Here is a 22,598-nt window from a genome sequence, read left to right as displayed (position 1 = left end):
ATGTTATAATATTTTGGGATATACTTATTAATGAAAAGTTCAAAATCTACATGACATTGACATAGAATTGTAGGCAGATAAGACACCTTCGTTCCATCACTAAATACAAGTATTATGTGTAGCATATAATATGTATAGCACTGTTAGATCATAGTGACAAAGTTATATCACAAGTAGCGGCAAAGACCATTTAGACATGAAGGTGAATGTCACCACGGTGCAGACAATTATGACAAGAGAATAGGAGACAACGCATGTCTCCTGAAGATCTCAGATTGTAAACTTCGCAAACTTTGGATATGAAACTCACCCGAACGGACGGGTACACCTTACTTGAGTTACTTGTTAAAATTATCTTGGGAAACACCACAAGGCTTTAGAACTTTGAAGATAAAGGACGCAAAACATGGCTCAAATGAGCGGTAGAAAAATACAAGATAATACTTACATGTCTGGGAGTATTTTCAAAAGGCTACATGGAAATCTACACTCACCTGTAACAAAAGAAAACAAAATGTTCCATTAGGAATACGAAAATGTTATAGTAAAGTAAATTACCAAAATGTTATAGTAAATTACTTTTTATTATATACTTACCAATCTAGGAAATGGGACCTATCCGATGGTAACAACAATTTTATTTTGGGGAGGGCCAAATGAGTCGAAAAATCCACCTGACCTCATTATTCACTAGAAAACGTTATTTCTAAGAACATGCGGGTATTATTTTCGTTAACTGTGGAAACTTTAGACCAAACTTTTAGTCATATTTGCAAATCTGGCACAAGAGGAAATTCCACCAATATTTCATCGATGTCTGATGTAATTTGGTGAATCAGACCATCATACCATTCAGCATGTCATTAAACCCAAGATTTTCTATTTCTAGAACCACCATATCGCGCCTACCTTGATTTGGACCGCTCCCAATGCCCTCTATACACAATTTATTCACACTATCTTTAAACCGTATTACAGAAATATTTGAATTTTAAATACCAGGACGTGGGTCACAAAGTTGGTGTAGAAGCAAAATCCCCCTGAGGTTGAATTTTCGTACACATGCATCGAGTGCCGAGTTGCTGTTGTTGACGTGATTTTGACCTCCATTTCATACATTTCAACGTCCTACTACTACATATTTCGATGGTTCATTTTAGGGATGAGCTATTCATTTTTCGCATTACACGTACAGCCCTATAAAAAGCTGATGTGGGCTATTTCAGACAGGGTACGAGTGTAAAGGGACTCAATTTTGTGGGTTGGAATTAGGATTTATCCATAGGTACTACATACTGGAATTTGAAAACATTACCAGACCTTATTTATATCGTCTTGTCGGATGTTTATTGTGTTTCTCAGAACAATACTAAGTTCCGTATGTCTCCTGTAACTGTAGACAAGTCTAGGAATTGAAGAGGGGCGGTATGTCTCAAACCACATACACTAATTGTCTAATATTCTGCTAGGCCATGCATAACTACCATCATAATACCATCCGAGCTGAAACCCGAAAAAGTTTATTCACCTTTCTGGGCCAGAGAGGAAATGGGAAAAAAGCAGACCGGAGATGTACCCGGGTCTATTGAAAACTAGTTTTGGTAATTATTAGTATTGGTTTGAAATCAATATTTCAGATAGGCGTATGCAAATTATTGTCTGGTGAACTTATTGCTACTTGAAATATTGAAATTGCGAAATAGTCTGTTCTTTTGTTTTGAACCTCCATCTTGTCCGATTGAACTTTTGGGAGTCCGGTTTCATGTGTTGCGAGAGCAAGAAAAATACCGTTCGGTTTAGTAATTTGACGTCAAAATTGAAAATTTACAATCAAGTAGCACGATCTCAGAAATTAGCCCACATAACCATCAATATGGTTAGTATACAAAAAATGTCTTGTGTAAATTAAGTTCCTACGAACACCCACACTCAAGTTTAAGTAGATCACGAGAGACGAAAAACAAGACCATTTAAAACTAGTTTTGGTAATTATTAGTATTGGTTTGAAATCAATATTTCAGATAGGCGTATGCAAATTATTGTCTGGTGAACTTATTGCTCCTCGAAAACTAGTTTTGGTAATTATTAGTATTGGTTTGAAATCAATATTTCAGATAGGCGTATGCAAATTATTGTCTGGTGAACTTATTGCTACTTGAAATATTGAAATTGCGAAATAGTCTGTTCTTTTGTTTTGAACCTCCATCTTGTCCGATTGAACTTTTGGGAGTCCGGTTTCATGTGTTGCGAGAGCAAGAAAAATACCGTTCGGTTTAGTAATTTAACGTCAAAATTGAAAATTTATAATCAAGTAGCACGATCTCAGAAATTAGCCCACATAACCATCAATATGGTTAGTATACAAAAAATGTCTTGTGTAAAATAAGTTCCTACGAACACCCACACTCAAGTTTAAGTAGATCACGAGAGACGAAAAACAAGACCATTCTGTGGAATTTTGTGCCAAGATAATCCAGTGAAACCGAAAATTTTGTACATATTCTATGAAGCAATTGAAAGCACCCAAGTTCAAATCGCGCCTGATACAATTACAAATTTTCTTACTGAGTAAAGCCCGATCTCACTTTTTTTATTGTTTGAATTTTTCGCAGCAACAATTAAAAGTCCTAAAAAGTTTTTCAAGACCGCTCGATATAAATTAGAAGGTAAGAAGGTGGTGTTATTGTGTGAGCATCAAGTGTCGGTGCGACCAGTGAAATGGTATTGTTCAACTGGTGTGACCAGTGAGAAAACTTCCAGTTAAATCCATTGTTTAACAATGCAACGATATATCCAAACTTTGTTTCCGAATAGCATAAAGCTAGAAATGCTAGAATGCACCAACAGTGTCCGACAGACTGTAAGCGCTTCGCTTGCCAGAGTTATTTTCAAGATTTCAAGTGAAAGAATCATTGTTTTCAGTCCAGGGCTAGGCTTTAGCGCTATAATCATTCTATCCAAATGATATCCAGAAAACCCTATAATCCCTATTTTAATCTCCAAAACTATATCATCAATTTGGCATGAATGAAACATAACTATTTGTGTTATATACACGTCACCTCAAAGTTACATGGTTAATGGTCATCTTGTATTTTATCAAAATTCACATAAAATTCATCAGGTGTTACTAGAAACAAACAAATATTATCACCAACCCTTTAGTCAACGTTCATTCATGCTTATATGTAGATTTCAGTTACGGCGAATAACTGAGTCATTAGGGAGCTAATATAGAAATTGCTCATGATTTTTTTATCAGCAAATCTGAACCTTGCAAAATTCCTTGTGCATCTAAATGCATATCTAATAAATGTTTCTTTGTTGAAAGTCTTTCTCGTGTTTGTACTTGAACCTGACAGAGAGCACGCAAAACTCGTATAAGTTTACTAGGAACATCTAATAACATTATTATGAAAATATTATGTGAAATATACATTGGAGATGAAATTTCCACGTTTGAAACCTCAAACGAAACCTAGACATAGTTTTAAAAAAAAAAAAAAAAAAAAAAAAAAAAAAACTATAGCGTTCTAGATTTCTCAGATCTTGGAATTACCGCCTTTGGTCGGAGATAAATCTTTGGCATACCTAGTTCAATGTACAGGAACGAAGTGTTAATAATCTACATATGTTATCATTGAAGAAAAAATTTAATCAATGGAAATGTAAATTTACACCAACTAGGTACATTTTGTCATTTTAAATTTTATTATCCATTTTGAAATGCAAATTCAATGTTTTCGAAAATCTGTAGGATTACAGAGTAAATTGTAGGGATTGAGTTGATTTTGAAACATGCATGTGTACTGACAACAGAATCCATCAGCTGTGTTGAAGAAAAAACAGAAATCTCCGAAAACTAGTTTGCTGAAAAATTGTTGCCAACTTTGTTGATTTTTCGTCAACGTTTTGAACCGACATTTTATAAATTTTGAAAATATTGCAGCATTCCATTCTTTCTCCGGTACAACTTCGAGAATTGTTCTTTGTCAAGAAATCAAACAATAACTTGCGTTTATAACAGATGACCAACCGCATGAATATGCAAATATAATCTCACAAGATCCGCAAATAAATCAACAAGTGATGGCACATAAATCGTAAGAACCTCTTGCTATTCACGACACAGATGTCTTCCCAAGACAAAATACTCGTGCATCCCGTGGAAGGCATTCTATTAGCAAATAAATCAACAAGTGATGGCACATAAATCGTAAGAACCTCTTGCTATTCACGACACAGATGTCTTCCCAAGACAAAATACTCGTCCATCCCGTGGAAGGCATAATCATGAGCAATTTCTATATTAGCTCCCTAATGACTCAGTTATTCGCCGTAACTGAAATCTACATATAAGCATGAATGAACGTTGACTAAAGGGTTGGTGATAATATTTGTTTGTTTCTAGTAACACCTGATGAATTTTATGTGAATTTTGATAAAATACAAGATGACCATTAACCATGTAACTTTGAGGTGACGTGTATATAACACAAATAGTTATGTTTCATTCATGCCAAATTGATGATATAGTTTTGGAGATTAAAATAGGGATTATAGGGTTTTCTGGATATCATTTGGATAGAATGATTATAGTGCTAAAGCCTAGCCCTAGACTGAAAACAATTCTTGATTCTTTCACTTGAAATCTTGAAAATAACTCTGGCAAGCGAAGCGCTTACAGACTGTCGGACACTGTTGGTGCATTCTAGCATTTCTAGCTCTGTACCATTCGGAAACAAAGTTTGGATATATCGTTGCATTGTTAAACAATGGATTTAACTCGAAGTTTTCTCACTGGTCACACCAGTTGAACAATACCATTTCACTGGTCGCACCGACACTTGATGCTCACACAATAACACCACCTTCTATTTTATATCGAGCGGTCTTGAAAAACTTTATAGGACTTTAATTGTTGCTGCGAAAAATTCAAACAATAAAAAGTGAGATCGGGCTTTACTGCTTTAACAGTAAGAAAATTTGTAATTGTATCAGGCCCGATTTGAACTTGGGTGCTTTCAATTGCTTCATAGAATATGTACAAAATTTTCGGTTTCACTGGATTATCTTGGCACAAAATTCCACAGCACTCAAATTTGGACATTGAGGGAGCTGCGATCCCAGAAAGACTTGTCCATCGTACAGGGGACTATCTAAACTTTCTACCACCATCGACTCTCACATCCGGCAATCTTGGAAACAGAAGCCCAGAAAAATCTTTCCTCCAACATGCTTTATATCCAGTAAATTACTACATTACATCTCCGGTCTGCTTTTTTCCCATTTCCTCTCTGGCCCAGAAAGGTGAATAAACTTTTTCGGGTTTCAGCTCGGATGGTATTATGATGGTAGTTATGCATGGCCTAGCAGAATATTAGATAATTAGTGAATGTGGTTTGAGACATACCGCCCCTCTTCAATTCCTAGACTTGTCTACAGTTAGGAGACATGCGGAACTTGGTATTGTTCTGAGAAACACAATAAACATCCGACAAGACTATATAAATAAGGTCTGGTAATGTTTTCAAATTCCAGTATGTAGTACCTATGGACAAATCCTAATTCCAACCCACAAAATTGAGTCCCTTTACACTCGTACCCTGTCTGAACTAGCCCACATCAGCTTTTCCCTAAATTGAACCATCGAATTATGTACTTAGTAGTAGGACGTTAAAATGTGTGAAATGGAGGTCAAAATCACGTCAACAACAGCAACTCGGCACTCGTTACTCATGTGTACGAAAATTCAACCTCAGGGGGATTTTGCTTCCACACCAACTTTGTGACCCACGCGTCCAAGACATTGAGGGAGCTGCGATCCCAGAAAGACTTGTCCATCGTACAGGGGAATATCTAAACTTTCTACCACCATCGACTCTCACATCTGATGGTAATCTTGGAAACAGAAGCCCAGAAAAATCTTTCCTCCAACATGCTTTATAACCAGTAAATTACTACATGTGGGGATATTTTGCTCGCTGATAAAAGCTCTTCCACCCAACCAGTGAATTTCCGCTGAACTTTTCCTCAGGTGATCCTGCCAAGGTTTACTTTCCCAGAGCAGTATTTCTACAATTTCTACCCGCGGATAACACGTGGATAAAACAGCTCTTAAACCCTGCTGATGGAAATACATAGATTTTCGAGCGTTTATTATCAACAATGAACATGGGAAAATGAACAGTGAGCTGAATTGTATCACGTATTGTTGTACGGCTACACGGAACACATAATATTAGAGAACATATTGTGGACATACACGGTCTGGTATGAGAGGATCTCACAGGAAATCTGCCAGACCACACACTGAACTTAGTGCAGACATTTCTACTCGCTAGCGTTTTGAGAGAAAGAAAACCTTGGCGATAATAGTGTAGGAAATATAACAAAATTTGTGTCTCCTGGTGGATCAGGAGTTTTTAAATACTCCTCCTTTTTGGGTCACTAAAAAAAATCCTTTTTTGATCATTAAAAAATCCTTTTTGGATTATTAAAACTTCCTCTTTGGATGATGAAAATTCTGCCATTAGTAAAATCTCTCATTAAGTCATTGGTGAAATCCACCATGAATGTGAGTTTTCAACCGAAGCACACTTTGAACCCAGTAAAGTATGAATTAATTGATATTAAAGCAACTTCTATGGTATATGGAAAGGATGTCTGTAAATCTTCCTGCGAATTAATCAAAAGATAAAAGCGATACATCGACTTTATCAAAAGATTCAGAAACAGTTAGAACTACAACTTATGTAGTTGATAAGAGGTAGTAATTATTCCTGGGCCTGTTGTAGAAAAAATTGTAGCTTGAATAAAACTTTTGTTCGGGATACTGTTCCTCTTGAAGGCACAAGTAAATCTGTGGATGTTTCCAAAGACGTTGAGACATTGGTTATAAGTCCTGAATGTGTGACTCTATTGGATTGATTGGACATCTATGCAAACCTTCTTCCAAGTTAAAGCTAGTGTGCCCTAGCCCTAGTCAGACTCAAGAACCCAAAGAAAACTTCTGATTTCTTAAAGTGATGACCCCTAAGCAAGAATGATCCCTTCAGAGATCTTTAAGGAAAATCACTCCTCGGAGGTACCCAGTTTCATAGGAATTTCACATGTGTGCAGTAGACCCGCATATCAAAGGTATAACCGGGCTGTAGGTACTGTTAGAATGTTAGATACATTGAGGTTTCCATGCTTAACCCAGTCACCCAGTGTATTAAATCAACTAATCAATGGTTTTGCCCTGGAGATAGAAATGTGAATCATTGAATCAGGTATTAAGTATCAGGTGAACGCTACAATTGCACACAGATTTCTGTAATGACCAATTTATTGATTTAAAATGGCACCATGACGTTTTATTAGTCTTTATCAACAGTGGGGTACCGGTTTCTCAGGAGATACACTAGCGTAGCATGAATGTGAGAAATAAATTAGACAAATAAGGAAGGGGGAAAAGGAACTCTGTTTCCTTATCAATACGGTAGTTGCACTTGATTGTTAATTAAGTGAAATTATAAACAAGTTTTTTTTTTTTTTTTTCAACTTTTTTCAACTTTTGAGTGTTGTTTCTGTTGACCTTGTGCCCTGATTTTGAACTTTTCATTAATAAGTATATCCCAAAATATTACATTTATGTTCAAGATTTTGGTAGTTGGTTCTCAAAATTCAAGAGTTTGGTTTGTTGGTTCTCAACTTCATCACAATGTGGTTCCACAACTCTTGTTGTGCTCATAGGTGTCTGCGCCATCGTTACCGTGGATAAACCATTCTGCAATGGTTCTCCACTAATTATCTGACGGAAAGTACAAGCTCATCACGAACTTCGTAATGGTTCTGAGAATCAGAAACTTTATGATGCGATCTCAGATGTCGGAAAATTCAACACAAACAAACGACGAGTGATGTCGTGCGTAAAATTAATTAAGGCTTGTTAACAGGACATTTATTTTGAGGGAAACACTTCCACCATAGAGAACTTTGATGTTTCCTAGAATACAATGTCCTATGTCACTGGCCTTGCATATGTGGTAGTTTGTTAGTGGAATTAAAGACGGTTGTTTTTAAAAGACCTGTGGAGATGAAGAACTTCAGATGCGTAAAACGTCTTCATTATCATGATCTCCAGGCACTTTGATAACCTCTAGACGTGACAAGTTCATATCTCTCAGATGTGTCACATGGTGAAACATATTCATTTGTTTATGTGCTGTTCCTTTCTTGTAATGCTGTGAGGGTGTACCACCATTATCACGTACGTATGGTGATGTGCACTTATACATTTCTCATGATGAAACAGTGCATGTTTGCGTGTAAAACGTCTTCATTATCATGATCTCCAGGCACTTTGATAACCTCTAGACGTGACAAGTTCATATCTCTCAGATGTGTCACATGGTGGAACATATTCATTTGTTTATGTGCTGTTCCTTTCTTGTAATGCTGTGAGGGTGTACCACCATTATTACGTATGTATGGTGATGTGCACTTATACATTTCTCATGATGAAATAGTGCATGTTTTGCGAACTTTATATCTTTATCAAATTTTAAATGTCTGGTGCATATATTCAGCAATTTTAAAGATCTATAGCTATATGCATCCCTGATGTGTCCGAGATTTTCAGTACTGAATTCTTTTATTAGGCATGTTTGTGAATTTGCCATATTTGCTTGGATCGAGAAATCTAGATTTAAACTGAGCATTCTTTTCTTCTTTGTACTTGGTATGTGCGTCGAGTATCAACAGGTGTTTTTCTCGACTTTGTTTTAGCGTCGCGTGGTTGGTCGGTAGAATCCAAGTCGTTTTGAAAACAAATTCATTTTACCACTTTTAATACATAGATTTCTCAGCAGATGTGCTTTCTTTACCATGTGATAAATCGTTCTCTTCGGGAATCGCGGGATTATTTTGTTCTGATTTACTGAATATATTTCCTGATCTCGTTTTTAATGCTGTAATTTCCTGGTTTTATAATAGTCGTACGTACATTAATGTTCATCGCAAGATATACACCGGATTCTCATAATGCATTATTTTCAGCTTCAGCGTTCTCAGGATTAGTTCTATAAACTTATCACTGCAGATATTTTTTTATATTTTTCTTGTTAGTCGGTTTTCTCCTCTTTTTTCTTAGAACGCTTTATTTTTCCTCACAATGTTGTCCAAGTTATGAAGGAAGTTGCACTTAAAACGTTAAGAGAACGGTTCAGAATCGACCATGGTGCTTGTTGTTTCAAACACAGTTAGCTGTTTCCACTCTCAGATTAGTACTTAGTAAGAGTTTTACTGTTTATACAGTGATATACTAATCTTTTCTGTATACGATTCTATGATTCAAAAAGCTTTTCTAATTTTCTAACGTAAGTGATGAATTGATGATGTACATTTGTGCTAAATTCTTCACCTGTCCTCAAACGGGTTTTATTTCATAAATTCAATTTTTTCCTTCATTGTAGGGACTGCCCAACAGGTGTTTTTCTCGACTTTGTTTTAGCGTCGCGTGGTTGGTCGGTAGAATCCAAGTCGTTTTGAAAACAAATTCATTTTACCACATTTAATACATAGATTTCTCAGCAGATGTGCTTTCTTTACCATGTGATAAATCGTTCTCTTCGGGAATCGCGGAATTATTTTATTCTGATTTACTGAATATATTTCCTAATCTCGTTTTTAATGCTGTAATTTCCTGGTTTTATAATAGTCGTACGTACATTAATGTTCATCGCAAGATATACACAGGATTCTCATAATGCATTTTCAGTTTCAGCGTTCTCAGGATTAGTTCTATAAACTTATCACTGCAGATATTTTTTTTATATTTTTCTTGTTAGTCGGTTTTTTCCTCTTTTTTCTTAGAACGCTTTATTTTTCCTCACAATGTTGTCCAAGTTATGAAGGAAGTTGCACTTAAAACGTTAAGAGAACGGTTAAGAATCGACCATGTTTCAAACACAGTTAGCTGTTTCCACTCTCAGATTAGTACTTGGAATTGGAACTAAGAGTATTAAGAGTTTTACTGTTTATACAGTGATATACCTACTAATCTTTTCTGTATACGATTCTATGATTCAAAAAGCTTTTCTAATTTTCTAACGTAAGTGATGAATTGATGCTGTACATTTGTGCTAAATTCTTCACCTGTCCTCAAACGGGTTTTATTTCATAAGTTCCAATTTTTCCTTCATTGTAGGGACTGCATGTCCTACTTTGACAGTCTAATTAATTAAATGTTTTTTCCCTCTTGGTGATTGGGTACATCTTTTCAAAGTTCAATCAATACAATTGGCCAGTAACTTAATTTGCCCGTCTTTGTTGATTTTTTTTTTTACTTTCTATTACTACAGTATAGCGGAGCTATACTAGTAATGAAAGTATTGCAATCGGTCCAAATTTTCAAAATCGGGAAATGGTTGGAAATATCCCTTTTGGGATCCCCTGATTCCAAAAAAGTGGTTTTTAGCCCATGGTCTGTACGTGTGTGTTCCTAGTAAACTTATACGAGTTTTGCGTGCTCTCTGTCAGGTTCAAGTACAAACACGAGAAAGACTTTCAACAAAGAAACATTTAATAGATATGCATTTAGATGCACAAGGAATTTTGCAAGGTTCAGATTTGCTGATAAAAAATCATGAGCAATTTCTATATTAGCTCCCTAATGACTCAGTTATTCGCCGTAACTGAAATCTATAAGCATGAATGAACGTTGACGAAAGGGTTGGTGATAACATTTGTTTGTTTCTAGTAACACCTGATGAATTTTATGTGAATTTTGATAAAATACAAGATGACTATTGACCATGTAACTTTTAGGTGACGTGTATGTAACACAAATAGTTTTGTTTCATTCATGCCAAATTGATGATATAGTTTTGGAGATTAAAATAGGCATTATAGGGTTTTCTGGATATCATTTGGATAGAATGATTATAGTGCTAAAGCCTAGCCCTGCATTCATGCCAAATTGATGATATAGTTTTGGAGATTAAAATAGGGATTATAGGGTTTTCTGGATATCATTTGGATAGAATGATTATAGTGCTAAAGCCTAGCCCTAGACTGAAAACAATTCTTGATTCTTTCACTTGAAATCTTGAAAATAACTCTGGCAAGCGAAGCGCTTACAGACTGTCGGACACTGTTGGTGCATTCTAGCATTTCTAGCTCTGTACCATTCGGAAACAAAGTTTGGATATATCGTTGCATTGTTAAACAATGGATTTAACTCGAAGTTTTCTCACTGGTCACACCAGTTGAACAATACCATTTCACTGGTCGCACCGACACTTGATGCTCACACAATAACACCACCTTCTATTTTATATCGAGCGGTCTTGAAAAACTTTATAGGACTTTAATTGTTGCTGCGAAAAATTCAAACAATAAAAAGTGAGATCGGGCTTTACTGCTTTAACAGTAAGAAAATTTGTAATTGTATCAGGCCCGATTTGAACTTGGGTGCTTTCAATTGCTTCATAGAATATGTACAAAATTTTCGGTTTCACTGGATTATCTTGGCACAAAATTCCACAGCACTCAAATTTGGACATTGAGGGAGCTGCGATCCCAGAAAGACTTGTCCATCGTACAGGGGAATATCTAAACTTTCTACCACCATCGACTCTCACATCCGGCAATCTTGGAAACAGAAGCCCAGAAAAATCTTTCCTCCAACATGCTTTATATCCAGTAAATTACTACATGGATATTTTGCTCGCTGATAAAAGCTCTTCCACCCAACCACTGAATTTCCGCTGAACTTTTCCTCAGGTGATCCTGCCAAGGTTTACTTTCCCAGAGCAGTATTTCTACAATTTCTACCCGCGGATAACATGTGGATAAAACAGCTCTTAAACCGTGCTGATGGAAATATATAGATTTTCGAGCGTTTATTATCAACAATAAACATGGGAAAATGAACAGTGAGCTGAATTGTATCACGTATTGTTGTACGGCTACACGGAACACCCTAAATTTCCCTTGCTAAAGAAATAGCCAAGGTTGAGTGCGAAGGGCATCCACTCGTAAAATTTGTAGCCAAAACCAAATGTCAGCCCAAAGCGATCACCTTAGGGCTGATTGAGAGGCTGATGAAAAACGCCGACCCCGTCTGTACATGGGAATAGGTGGCAGAATGGTATGAGAGGATCTCACAGGAAATCTGCCAGACCACACACTGAACTTAGTGCAGACATTTCTACTCGCTAGCGTTTTGAAAGAAAGAAAACCTTGGCGATAATAGTGTAGGAAATATAACAAAATTTGTGTCTCCTGGTGGATCAGGAGTTTTTAAATACTCCTCCTTTTTGGGTCACTAAAAAAAATCCTTTTTTGATCATTAAAAAATCCTTTTTGGATTATTAAAACTTCCTCTTTGGATGATGAAAATTCTGCCATTAGTAAAATCTCTCATTAAGTCATTGGTGAAATCCACCATGAATGTGAGTTTTCAACCGAAGCACACTTTGAACCCAGTAAAGTATGAATTAATTGATATTAAAGCAACTTCTATGGTATATGGAAAGGATATCTGTAAATCTTCTTGCGAATTAATCAAAAGATAAAAGCGAAACATCGACTTTATCAAAAGATTCAGAAACAGTTAGAACTACAACTTATGTAGTTGATAAGAGGTAGTAATTATTCCTGGGCCTGTTGTAGAAAAAATTGTAGCTTGAATAAAACTTTTGTTCGGGATACTGTTCCTCTTGAAGGCACAAGTAAATCTGTGGATGTTTCCAAAGACGTTGAGACATTGGTTATAAGTCCTGAATGTTGATTGGATCTATTGGATTGATTGGACATCTATGCAAACCTTCTTCCAAGTTAAAGCTAGTGTGCCCTAGCCCTAGTCAGACTCAAGAACCCAAAGAAAACTTCTGATTTCTTAAAGTGATGACCCCTAAGCAAGAATGATCCCTTCAGAGATCTTTAAGGAAAATCACTCCTCGGAGGTAGTTTCATAGGAATTTCACATGTGTGCAGTAGACCCGCATATCAAAGGTATAACCGGGCTGTACTGTTAGATACATTGAGGTTTCCATGGCACTACTCGTTTATTTCCTAAATCAAGTGGACATGTAATTGTGATATCAAAATATTTTTATTGTTGTACAAAATTAAATCGGCCAGATAATTGTTGACAGGTTAAAAGGAGTCCATAAATTCTGCCAAATATACAGAGTCATCGAGATACAGAATTAGCAAAGACTGTGTGTGTCTATTAAGTTTCTTGATGCCTTAATTATGGAGATAACAAAGTGTACAGGAAAATATTTGATACATCTTGTGCTGATGGGGAGAGGGACAATAAACTATGTCAAACTTTGGTGGATCTAACTGGACTTCTAGGTTTGAAACTTGAGGAGTAGTTAGCAAATTATCATGATTGTTAGCAAGTCTCACAACCTGTTCCAGCAAAACTTCATAAAAGCTCTGTAGGCAGGAATCTAATATTGTGCTTGTAACATACACTTAGGAGTATTAGGATGTTTTAACGTAAAAGGACAATATCCAGTTGTTTTCTACGAAATTCAAGTAGAATCGCTATTTTTAGTCAATGGAGGTCTGAGTATCCTAACTGTTTTCCGGAATGGTGAAATGTCGTGAGCCTGAAGATGCCAGCAACTATACCATCGTTCAAAAGATGCCAGCAACTATAAGTAATAATCCTAATGGGCCTTCGGTCAAAAGCGACACGAGACAAAAAAAAAAAAAAAAAAAAAAAAAAAAAAAAAAAAAACATTTCGCCATGAAATCAGTGGGGTGCCTAGGATGAGTAAGACTAAACTGGTCTTTCATTTTAAATGGGCACTTATACTAACCTCGGACCTGGTATATGAGAAAGGTCAACTTTGGTTTTAACTTTGACAAAGATCAGGCTAGATGTAGGTCAGATTTTTTTTTTTCTTTTTTTTTTCGAAATTGTTATTGATTAAAGTTTTTTCTGTCTTGTCCCAAATGAGCTGTCCTCATATTTTTCTTAAATTTTTGATTTTTATTATTTGTTGTATTTCTGAGCGTGTTATCAGTTGAAATTGATGCAAATTGGAAATCTGGTTTAGTAATGAACTGTTAACATTTTTGAGATGGTGGACGATAGCAGGATATGAAATTGAGGTGAAAAAAACTTTGTTCACTTCACTTTTTTTAGAGTAATTTAGTATATTGGTACCTACTTGGGATTTTTTTCTTCGATGTCTGGTTGTTTATTTTTTATCACCATAAACTAATGATTTTACACATATCCCGAAAGAAAATCATCCAAAGGTGTCAAATCGCACGTGGAGGGAAATTGAGCGAAATTATGTGCTAACAAAACAAGAAAAAATTAAACCAAATGTTTCGCTTCGTTCGAGCTGTCCGAGGGGCCTGTATGCCCGAACTTAGTATTCAAACACTAAATGGCATACTTTTAGCTTTACAATAAACAAAACATCATGACCATACCTTAAGTAGTATGTCTTTTCTATCAGTTTAAAAAACAAACCTCTAAAAAAAAACACCCTATACATGTTCTAAATTCTTAATTTTCATTAAAGAGGGAAAGGGAGGGAGGTTGAATCAATTTATGCTACAGCTTCTTTATATGGACCTATTTCCGCGTGAATTGTTCAAGTTTTTTGACCTACTTCGATGATATCCTCAAAACATCTACATTTCTATGAAGAAAAAAAAAAAAACATGGAAAATGTCTCACTGGTTTTAGTGAATACCACTTTGCAGTAAAGATTTTACATACTGGTTTAAAACACAAGCCTCCACTTCCATTCAATTTATGCTACAGCTTCTTTATATGGACCTATTTCCGCGTGAATTGTTCAAGTTTTTTGACCTACTTCGATGATATCCTCAAAACCTCTACATTTCTATAAAAAAAAAACATGGAAAATGTCTCACTGGTTTTGGTGAATACCACTTTGCAGTAAAGATTTTACATACTGGTTTAAAACACAAGCCTCCACTTCCACTGTTTATATCATTGAGACGTTTAAAATGCACATTGCTGAGAAATTTCAGCATGAAAATGAGATATTTCCTAAGGCGAGAGCAAATTCATTGTTTGCTTTGCTCTAGTGATTTCATTACAACACTTGCAAGTGCAATGCTGCCACAAGACCAGGACTACGTATATTAGACCTATACCCACATTCATGCACATTTATCACTGAACATCCTCCAGGAATTTGCATGCTGCAAGACTTCTCACGTAAGACATTGAGGGAGCTGCGATCCCAGAAAGACTTGTCCATCGTACAGGGGAATATCTAAACTTTCTACCACCATCGACTCTCACATCTGGTAATCTTGGAAACAGAAGCTCAGAAAAATCTTTCCTCCAACATGCTTTATATCCAGTAAATTACTACATGTGGTCTCACGTAATTAAATCTTGTTAAGTTCAACTTTTGCTGGATATTTTTCTGCTAAATTGTTCCACCAAGTTGGAATTGTTTCAAAGTACACCTTCTTCGTTTGAATTGTTTCAATTTCAAAGTAGAGGGCTCGTTGGATTCAATTCCTAGTTTTGGTAGAATTTTAGTGTAGTTACCTAGTTATTCCTATTGTTCTTTTTAGTGTCGGTCTCACTTATTTTCTTACATTTAAATCTTTTTAAATCCCTGAATAAGGTCTCACATTTCATTTCAAAAACAAGTTACTTGAACAATCACGGTCTGGTATGAGAGGATCTCACAGGAAATCTGCCAGACCACACACTGAACTTAGTGCAGACATTTCTACTCGCTAGCGTTTTGAGAGAAAGAAAACCTTGGCGATAATAGTGTAGGAAATATAACAAAATTTGTGTCTCCTGGTGGATCAGGAGTTTTTAAGTACTCCTCCTTTTTGGGTCACTAAAAAAATCCTTTTTTGATCATTAAAAAATCCTTTTTGGATTATTAAAACTTCCTCTTTGGATGATAAAAATTCTGCCATTAGTAAAATCTCTCATTAAGTCATTGGTGAAATCCACCATGAATGTGAGTTTTCAACCAAAGCACACTTTGAACCCAGTAAAGTACGAATTAATTGTGATATTAAAGCAACTTCTATGGTATATGGAAAGGATGTCTGTAAATCTTCCTGCGAATTAATCAAAAGATAAAAGCGATAGTTTGCGAAGTTTACAATCTGAGATCTTCAGGAGACATGCGTTGTCTCCTATTCTCTTGTCATAATTGTCTGCACCGTGGTGACATTAACCTTCATGTCTAAATGGTCTTTGCCGCTACTTGTGATATAACTTTGTCACTATGATCTAACAGTGCTATAGGTTTATCAAAAGATTCAGAAACAGTTAGAACTACAACTTATGTAGTTGATAAGAGGTAGTAATTATTCCTGGGCCTGTTGTAGAAAAAAATTGTAGCTTGAATAAAACTTTTGTTCGGGATACTGTTCCTCTTGAAGGCACAAGTAAATCTGTGGAAGTTTCCAAAGACGTTGAGACATTGGTTATAAGTCCTGAATGTGTGACTCTATTGGATTGATTGGACATCTATGCAAACCTTCTTCCAAGTTAAAGCTAGTGTGCCCTAGCCCTAGTCAGACTCAAGAACCCAAAGAAAACTTCTGATTTCTTAAAGTGATGACCCCTAAGCAAGAATGATCCCTTCAGAGATCTTTAAGGAAAATCACTCCTCGGAGGTACCCAGTTTCATAGGAATTTCACATGTGTGCAGTAGACCCGCATATCAAAGGTATAACCGGGCTGTAGGTACTGTTAGAATGTTAGATACATTGAGGTTTCCATGCACGAGATAATATTTATCCTGCTAAACATCTGGTGAGCAGAAGAAATAAGGAAAGTAAAAAGTATATCCTTGCCAACTCGGACCTACTGAAAGATCTTCCTTGAGTCCCTACGTCCATGAAACACTTTTGCTTTTGCCTTCTGTAAGGCGAGAGCAAATTCATTGTTTGCTTTGCTCTAGTGATTTCATTACAACACTTGCAAGTGCAATGCTGCCACAAGACCAGGACGCTCGGTTACGGATTTTCCAATTCCCTATAGGCAGCATCAAACAGTGTTAAATGGTTTAACACAAATACCTGGTACTCCACTAGATGAAGCATGTTAACGTCCCCCAGCCAGACTATTAGAACATAATTTATAGTTTTATTGGGAACAATAAATTTAATATTTTTCCATCAAGTAAGCTTTTTTTGCTTTAGGGAATCTTTTGTGATAATCACTGACGATTTGTAGTGCAAATTGTCTTTGCTTGACTAAAAATGAAGAGCAAAAAAAGCTAAGACCATTCCAGATCAAGATGAAATTAGTACAAAAACCCACAGCTATTCTGGAGTACCTATCAGCACAATCAAACCAATAAAACAAATCTACACCAGAGAATAAAATAAACATGATTTGAGAGTTAAGGTTATAACTTTCAATAGAATGAGACTGTCCATATAAATAAAATAATCAGATAATGAAACCATTATAGTCACACTGACCTAATCCTATGATAGCGGAAGACTGGCAGATACACCTCACTGATATCTTACAAACAGGGTGATGAAAAAGTGTCATTGTTAGAAAAAAAAGACTATAGCGTTCTAGATTTCTCAGATCTTGGAGTTACCGCCTTTGGTCGAAGATAAATCTTTGCCGTACCTAGTTCAATGTACAGGAACGAAGTGTTAATAATTTACATATGTTATCATTGAAGAAAAAAATTAATCAATGGAAATGTAAATTTACACCAACTACATTTTGTCAATTTAAAATTTATTATCCATTTTGAAATGCAAATTCAATGTTTTCGAAAATCTGTAGGATTACAGAGTAAAATTGTAGGGATTGAGTTGATTTTGAAACATGCATGTGTACTGACAACCGAATCTATCAACTGTGTTGAAGAAAAAACAATCTCCGAAAACTAGTTTGCTGACAAATTGTTGCCAACTTTGTTGATTTTTCGTCAACGTTTTGAACCGACATTTTATAAATTTTGGAAATATTGCAGTATTCCATTCTTTCTCCGGTACAACTTTGAGAATTGTTCTTTGTCAAGAAATCAAACAATAACTTGCGTTTATAACAGATGACCAACCGCATGAATATGCAAATATAATCTCACAAGATCCGCAAATAAATCAACAAGTGATGGCACATAAATCGTAAGAACCTCTTGCTATTCACGACACAGATGTCTTCCCAAGACAAAATACTCGTGCATCCCGTGGAAGGCATTCTATTATGAAGCTCGGCGACACAGACTTTTGCTAAACCCTGTACTTCAGCTAAATCAGGAGATACCTCTGAGATGACCACAGCAATGTCATTAATCATTCCGTCCGCCATGACATACTTCTGTTTCTTCTCGGTTACTTTTGGTTTTGTTCATCATCTGTCATCAGCAGCCAGCAAAGAATGTCGATTTATCTGGCATTTTTACAATTTGTTGAAAAAGAAATCCAGAATATCCAAATGATTGGATATGTTAGACGGAATAAATTTGATTGTTTGTCAGATCTAAATTCCACAAAGTGCATGAACTGCATGTTGAAATTCGATTAGAATAAGTTCAACATTCTGTTTGAGGACAAGATTTAAAATCACTTTTCCCCTTCTTCGAAAGCATTTGGAATTTAAATTCGAAACACCATTATTAATTTCTGTTGATAACCATCAACTTATCTCTACTCATAGTCTTTTTTTTTTTCTCTCTTTTCAAAGTATTGGTCACATTGTTTTTTTTTTTTTTTAAAATCACTTTTCCCCTTCTTCGAAAGCATTAATTTGGAATTTAAATTCGAAACACCATTATTAATTTCTGTTGATAACCATCAACTTATCTCTACTCATAGTCTTTTTTTTTTTCTCTCTTTTCAAAGTATTGGTCAAATTGTTTTTTTTTTTTTTTTTTTGGTCAATTCCAAGATATTTCGAAAAAAACTAGGTCAGAACTCAAAAAAGTCTTCAAAACACATGAGGACATTATTTGTTCAAGACCAAAATTTCAAGAAATGATAAATACGGTTCAGACACCAAGATATATCAAAAGATGATAATATGTGAGTTTAAAAATACTCAAATTTCTTCGTACATGTGACACAAGTTCTCCAAAATTAGCTTACAATGTCAGTCGCGTCCCCTGTGCTCATTCTACCAGCACGTATTTGATAAAGTTCCCACCTTGCCATTGTATGTTTAAGTTGGGTGTGCTGTCTTGAATCTCCTTCGCTATCTGAAATCTCACATCAAACGTAATGATTAATATGCTGCATTATCCGCTTGGTATGAAAATGCAGCCAGGCCCTCAGAGTCTTCAGACGGAGCGACTATGCGGACCATTGATAGTGGGTTGACATTACCAACCAGTAATTAATACTCAAGTTATGAGTGTTTCTTTGTAATAGCTAGTCACTGGGTATAATCGCATGAGCATCTCCAGGTATAAGTCATGCATTGTACCGCTATGCGCCAGCCGATACAAGTGACTTTGAAATTGTAAAAGCCATTAGAATCCCACGTCTCTATTGAGAATATTGAGAGGTCTGTCCAGTTGACTGTCTGAGACAACCCTCCATGAATGTTTGTGTTTGTTTCTTTGAAGAATGATTTGTATTTCTTTAAGGCTTTTCGTTCATTTTTAGCGCCTAGTTATGAGTGTTTCTTTGTAATAGCTAGTCACTGGGTATAATCGCATGAGCATCTCCAGGTATAAGTCATGCATTGTACCGCTATGCGTCAGCCGATACAAGTGACTTTAAAATTGTAAAAGCCATTAGAATCCCACGTCTCTATTGAGAATATTGAGAGGTCTGTCCAGTTGACTGTCTGAGACAAACCGCCATTAATGTTTGTGTTTGTTTCTATGAAGAATGATTTGTATTTGTATTTCTTTAAGGCTTTTCGTTCATTTTTAGCGCCTCACTCCAGGAAATTTACTTCCAAGGATTTCTTGAGGTCTTGGAGAATCTTTAGTACCCATTTCTTTATTATTTTTTTATTATTATTATTTTTATTTTTTTGGTCGAATGCATATAGTCGTTCGCATGAGTTTCCATTTCTTGAGGTCTTGGAGAATCTTTAGTACCCATTTCTTTATTATTTTTTTATTATTATTATTTTTATTTTTTTGGTCGAATGCATAGTCGTGCGCATGAGTTTCAATTTCATTTCAAAGATGATTTGGCAACACATTACCTAATGTCCTAATAGCTTCTAAAAGGGCAAAACAGGAAGACCTTTAACCTTCCAAACATAAAATTCTATTACTAGGCAATTCAGACATGCAGGAATTCTATTTCAGTCTACAGTAAATGATTACGCTAGACATACAAGACAAGTTCTCCACCATATTGCCCATACATCTCTACACGGGTGTTATTAAAAGAAGAATATTAAATGAAGGAATTTCGAATTGGAGAATATTGAAAGTGTCTGAAATGAAGATGCACTGAATATTCCTCTTTTTCTCGCCTTTGATCTTTTGTGTTTACTTCATTTCACGAATCGCCTGGGATAATTCGATCAAGCAATGAGAAGATATAGCAAGTTCAACAGGTGTTTATAGTAGCTCGTGAGGTGATAGTGCCCTCATGCAGATGTGCTAGGAGTCCATGTCAATGCAATTATTCATATCCCAGACGTGGAGCGTACACCTCTATTCAAACGATTAGCTATTGGTCTATTATCGAGTGGTCTAGTTTGTCTATTGCTGCAAGTGAATCCCCAAGGTAATCTTAAGGTCAATGACTCCTATCCGGCGGAAAAAGTCCTCTTATTTGTGGAATTTAACCACAATTATGGAGATTTCGACTCCCAAACACACTTATATGTTTATGGAAGTAATATCCTCAATGGATTGCCTTCCATTGGTGAATGCAACCTGCCTTGGTGGTGTATTGGTCAAGACGCTCTGCTGGTAACCAAGAGGGCGTGTGTTCAATCCCAGCCGAGATATGGAATTTTGTCCTCAATATTATTTGACAACAAGAAGTAGCCTACTGCTGGTGTAAAGGGACAGACTCCTTAGTCCTATTCGATCAGTATGCATAAGCAAAGGACTACATAACGAAGGGACTAAGATAAAGGTCTTCTAGCGATACATTCTAATAAATCTAATCGATGGTTTTTATGCTAGAGGTTCCACTTACAGAAGGAACGGCACTGGTAACGTATGCTATCAAAGTTTTGAACTGATGTGGTAATATACCTGGGCATTATGACGGTTCAATTTCACCTCATCCGTACATGTGAGTCTCGATTATTGTTATTACCACCTATGGGTCCTATAGCATCACACCAGACTTGACTTAATTAACATCCACACAGCCAGACAGCACTGGCCACAACAACTTTGGCTGCGAAAACTTCCAGGTTTTTTTACTTTCCTTACCCTCATAAGCGGGTACCTACCTAAGACATCTAAGACCTACCTAAGAGCAAGACAAGACACCTAAGACCTACCTAAAACATTTTCAAAATATTTTCAATTCATTTTTCAATTTTGAGTTCTGTTAGATTTAATCATAGAATAGATTTGAACTATGTAGGTTTTAGGTTAACTCAGTAATGCTTTGTAGAAGAAATTACTAAATTAGTGGATGTGCTAAATTTGCATTCCAATCCTGCGGCTATGTGTACGACTGCAAAGTATATAAATTGTATTGGAATTTTACGAGGGTTGATGTGAACTTGAATAGAACTTGTGTGATTGTTTGCTGATCTTGATTTTGTCTGTTTTATTTCAGGTGAAAGCATTTAGAAGAATTCAAATTTTACCAGCGGATCCCTCGTTTTCCTGATTATTTGGTAAGTTGAATCGAAATCTTTTTTACAATTTAACACGATATTAGTCGTCCATCTAGTTGGTTCAATACAATTGAAATTATTTCCAGATTCCTCATTAAATACATCGGCTGACGTATCCTTTTATCTTGTCTTTTTTTCTTGATGAGAGCAAATTATATCTCTTTTTCCATACAGGGAAGTATTTAGCTTATGGCATCATTTCTACTGATGTCGTTGTCCTACTGATCAACGTTAGTTATCGGTTATGTTGTATTAATTCCTCCTTGTTCAACAATAAACAACGGATAGTAATTACAGATCAATAGCAGAGTCATGGCCTCGGTCTATTACTGTTCTCAGCAATCATAACTCTTTGGTTTTTCAGAATGATTATTTTTTTTCTGTTGTCTTTTTTTTTACAATTTTCTCAATGCGCTTAAAATGAGAGTTGTTCCTTAACATGGAGATGTGTAACGAGATGGTTTTTTCTCCTCTTTTTAAAGTGCTCTTGGGGTCTAATTAATCTGCGATTTATGAGTTCTCATTGGGTTTTTTATACACACAACAAGTGATTTTAACTGTACACAAGGCATCCTATCATTTAACTATCTATAGCGTATCAGTCTGCCATCTCGGCAGAAACACATGCATGTGAAATAGGAGAGTGGAAACCCATTAACATCAACTGCAATTACTGGTCGTCTATGATTTGAAAGAAAGATGATAACGAAATATAGGTAGGCACTATCGGGAACAAAAAAAAAAAACATGCACTCTTGTTGGTGTTTATTAAAGAGAATAACTCTTCGCAATAGAGAGAACATAGCGTCAAAACAGAAGTGTTTTCTTA

The 22,598-nt window shown here is 35.9% G+C and overlaps 1 long non-coding RNA gene across 1 annotated transcript in view; it reads left to right on the top strand.

Moving 5' to 3' along the window:
• Positions 1–22,598, top strand: part of LOC103505439 — a 70,214-nt gene that overhangs the window by 10,380 nt on the left and 37,236 nt on the right. Inside the window, exon 2 of the long non-coding RNA XR_003390445.1 lies at positions 21,709–21,769. This is a non-coding gene — a long non-coding RNA (uncharacterized LOC103505439). The remainder of the gene's footprint in view (positions 1–21,708; positions 21,770–22,598) is intronic.

The sequence above is a fragment of the Diaphorina citri genome, unplaced genomic scaffold, assembly GCF_000475195.1.
Source record: "Diaphorina citri unplaced genomic scaffold, Diaci psyllid genome assembly version 1.1 scaffold174, whole genome shotgun sequence".
Taxonomy (NCBI): Eukaryota; Metazoa; Arthropoda; class Insecta; order Hemiptera; family Psyllidae; genus Diaphorina; species Diaphorina citri.
Note: the sequence above shows the minus strand (reverse complement) of the source record. Positions and strands in the feature narration are given on the sequence as shown.